This window comes from Chlamydomonas reinhardtii (genome assembly GCF_000002595.2).
Source record: "Chlamydomonas reinhardtii strain CC-503 cw92 mt+ unplaced genomic scaffold scaffold_22, whole genome shotgun sequence".
Classification (NCBI taxonomy): Eukaryota; Viridiplantae; Chlorophyta; class Chlorophyceae; order Chlamydomonadales; family Chlamydomonadaceae; genus Chlamydomonas; species Chlamydomonas reinhardtii.
The window spans coordinates 126,879-130,720 of NW_025061535.1; the positions used below are offsets into that span (position 1 = coordinate 126,879).

Here is a 3,842-nt window from a genome sequence, read left to right on the forward strand (position 1 = left end):
TGGCGGTTTTCACCGCCGCCTGATCTGCGAGTTCATTAAACGTATTCCCTGAATGTGCTTTGACCTTGAGGAGGTTTGTCCGGCGGCCGGCGTGGGAGCGGCGTTTCAGGAGCGCGAGGATGTTATCCAGCAGCGCTTTGTGTTTGCTGTAGGTAAGGAGTTGGGGCTGGTTGATTGTTTTGCGGATGAGGAATAGCGACGCAGCGGAGTCGGTGTAAACTGTGACTTCGGGGAGCGCTTGCACTTCGTCGAGCTTGAGCACTTGGTTTATGGCCGAGAGCTCGCATCTTGTTATGGTGTTGCAGCCGTGTTGTCCAGGGTTGACGTCGATCTGATACGTTTGGGACGTGCGGGCATCGATCGCTGCGGCCCCCCACGCGCTGGGCTGACCAAGGGCGTCTTTCTGTACTGAGCCATCGGTGTAGAAGCCTTCGCAGGGATTGAGGCGTAGGGGTTGGGTGGCCGCGAAGGGGGCCAGGGTGGCTGGCGTGGCCGGTACGGGAGGGGGTGTTACTCGGGGGGCTGCCGGGCGGGTGCGGGTCATCCGGCGGACCTGTTTGGTCACCCACCGTGTGTGGGCCCAGGTGAGTTGGGGCTGCGGTTCGACGGGCATGCCTGAGAGGTATAGAGACGTGCCTAGGGCGTCGCGTATGGACTGGGCAAGTCGGGCTCCGGGTGTATTGCTGACCAGCACCAGGTCATGTTTTAGGGTGATGCCTGCGTCGTTGTGGATCTGGCCGAGAAGGGCGTGTGTTGCTGTGGCGGAAATGCTGCCAAGGAGTGTGACTCTGGGGTGGGCGAGGTATCGTGTGTATGGCGCGTTGCGTTGGGTGGGGAGGATGATCAGCGTGGCAGTGGTTGGCGGGTTGCGGGTGTTTGTAAGGGTTTCGGTGTGTTCGGCCCATGCCAGTGCCCATCGGACCGCGTGAGCTCCGTCTTCGGTGTTGGGTTCGGGGTAGGCGACAGCAATTCCATCCCATGGCTGGGAGTACGCGTCATAGTTGGCCCCAAAGAGCATGTCTTCTTCGTACAGTGTGTAGTAGGTGGTGGCGGCTTCCGAGACGTTAAGGGGTGATGCGAAGAGCTCTGTTGTGCTGCCTATTGCCGTGTGCAGGGTTTGTGTCAATCCGTCGCACAGAATGCGTTCTCCTTTTTCAGTGACAGGGTGTGATTTGGAGCCGCCCCCGGGTTTGTATCGGAGGAGCAGGCGGGCGATGGCCGCAGCAAAGCCTCTGCCCTGGTCGTATTTGGCGTGCGCTTCGGGCCAGGTTGTTTGTGCATGCTGGTAGCGTTGCCAGAGGAGGTTGAGCCGCTCTGCGCTGATGGTGCCCATGCACCGTCCGCGGGGGTCGTACACATGCGCCAGGTGAGTGCAGTGTGCCGTGGAGCCAGGGTCGGGGAGGATACCGAGCTGGATGGTGTATGTTTGTGTGGGGCGGATGTCTCGGCGGGGGTTGCATGGCTCGACGTTGATGTCGACGTATTGGCGCAGAGTGCGTTGCCCTCGTGCAGTGTCGTTGCTGGCATCTGTCCAGCGGCCCTGTCGCTGGTCAGGGTTTAGGTGCGTGTCGCTAGCGGGGGCCGGGGGGCGGGGGGCCAGGGGGACAGCAAGGCGGGCGTGCAGGGCGTCCAGGAGTTCTTGTTTGTTGTCTTGTGCCTCCAGGGTAGCGGCGGGTTCTTCCAGGTCTTCCCATTCCACCAGGACGCGAGGTTCGTTGCCTGGGGTAAGGAGCCAGGTAAGGCCGCCGGGTTTGGGGCGGTAGCGGTTGCGGGCGTAGAGGGTGAGGGAGCCGGGGGTGATGACGGTGGGTTCCCACTGGACTCGGTAGTACGGCGAACCTTTGCTGGTGGTGCGGGCTATTACGTGCTGCACCCGCTCCTGGTGTCCATACAGGGTGTTGGTGGTGGTGAGGGCTTTGGTGCGGTAGGTTTCACTGAAGTGCTTCCAGGTGTCGGACGTGGCGGCCAGGTAAGCGTCTTGTTCCTCCTGGCTGAGCTTGTGTCGGTGTGTGAACGTGGTTGGGGGCGTGGGGCCGAGGAGTAGGCGTCTGAGGTGCGCTTCGGGGTTGGGGGGCTTGGATCGGCCGATGAGGCTGGGGGCGATATCGAGCAGGTCTGCGCAGTGTGCGTCTGTAAGTGGGTCAAGCGCTGGATCCCAGTCGAACGCTTTTGGTGCGTCGGCTGGCGGGGCTCCCCGTCCTTCGGGCTCCTTGACCATCTTGATGCAGGCCCGCTTACGTTGCTGTGTGCCCGGCCGGCGTGTTTGAGCAGGTGTCTGGTTTTCGCCATCGTGGTGGGCCGTGGCGGCGGTGGCGGCGGTGGCGGTGGTGGCAGCTGTGGTGGCGGCCGCGGCAGTTTCTCCGGTATTGGCGGTCGGTTCGGCGGCGGGGGCGCGCTGGCGGAGGAAGCGGTTAAGTGTGCCCCAGTCGACGGCGGCAGGTGCGGTGTGGGTCGTGTGGAGACCGGTGAAGGTGTGCCCGTCCGGGAGAGTGCGTTGGACAGCGGTAAGGGGAGCGGTGCTGTTGTGGGTTTTGGCTCGGGCTCGGGTTTCAGCGTGGAGTGCGAGAGTAAGGCGGTTGAGGGCTATCCTGTGCCGCCTGTGGGCCCGCGGCCACTTGTTCTTTAAAGTGTTGGCGTCTATTACGCAGGTGCGGTCCGGGGTGAGGAGCTCCCGGAAGTCGCTGGTGAGTTCAAGGAGGGGTTGAATCAATCGGAAGGGTAGGGCCTGTTCCGCGTCGGCGCCTGGCGGCGCGGTGCGTGTAAGGAGGGCCGACAGACCGTGGAGCGTGGTGTGGTATGTGCTGCCCTGTTGGGTCAGCTCCAGCCCCGCATCTTTGATCAGCGAGAGTTGCCGTAGGTTGGTGTAGAAGCGGCACTGCGTGTGGAGTTGATCTGCGGGCACCCTCTGTGCCACGCTGTGTTGCAGGTGGAGCATGGCGCGGGTGACGGCGCCCAGCCTGCCCCCATCGTTTAAGGCCTGGACGAGGGCCTTGCCTGCGCGGCGGACATATAGCTCGCGGATGCTACCTACCCCCAGGCCAAGGGTGTTGGTGGGCTGGAGGATAGCGCGGGTGGGGAAGCCGCGTTTCAGGCCGTAGCACATTTTTGCAGTGCTTGCAATGAGCGCATCGAGGCTGGCCACGTCGTGTGTGCTGTACGGCATGAATGGTAGGCTGTAGGCCACTGCTGGGTGGATGGTGTATTGTATCATCCGGAGTTTCTGGTCTGGTGTGGCGAGTGATGTGGCGATGCGTTGCCCTCGCTTCTTAATTGTTTCCCGGATGTACTGCACTTGTGCACTCCAGTCTAGGGTAGGGGTGATGTGGATGCCAAGGTATTTGTAGGATTCATGGGGGGGCTTGTATGGGATAGCGGTGCCATCTATGCGGATTTAGCCTTCTAGCATCCGGGCGAGCGCTGCCTGGTGGGGCTTGCTGCGGGGGCCGCCAAGGGTGGGATCGGCGCGCGCGCGGCCGTGGAGTATGCCTTGCAGTTGGCATTTGGAGACGTTGACTTTGAGGCCGCCCCATGCTGCAAATTTCTGACTTCTTCGCGCTCATTGGGGGCCAAGCGGTACATGCGGGAGAACACTGGTTTTGCGCCAGGTTCCAGGTCGATTGTGTGTTCGATGCCGCGGTCCTTAGGCGGCCCTTGAATAGGTTCGAACACGTCTTTGAATTCGTCAAGAAGTGCATTGAGTTGTGTTTCGGGAATGGTGGGTGTGGGTGAAGGGGAAGTTGGGTTGGTGGGGGTGGTATGCGTGGCGCACAGGTGTGGCGTCTCGGGAAAGATGGGTGGGTTGGTGCGGAGCTGTGCGGCGCACGCTGGCGGTGCAGATGATT

General features: G+C 62.1%; 1 protein-coding gene across 1 annotated transcript in view; it reads left to right on the forward strand.

The window, feature by feature from the left end:
- Nucleotides 1–2,148, forward strand: part of CHLRE_22g753997v5 (uncharacterized protein) — a 3,401-nt gene extending 1,253 nt beyond the window's left edge. The window contains exon 3 of the mRNA XM_043072919.1: nt 1–2,148. This exon is cut by the window's left edge and continues 869 nt beyond it. The gene's annotated coding sequence lies outside the window, so the exon portion shown is untranslated.
- The last annotated feature ends 1,694 nt before the right edge of the window (nt 2,149–3,842 follow it).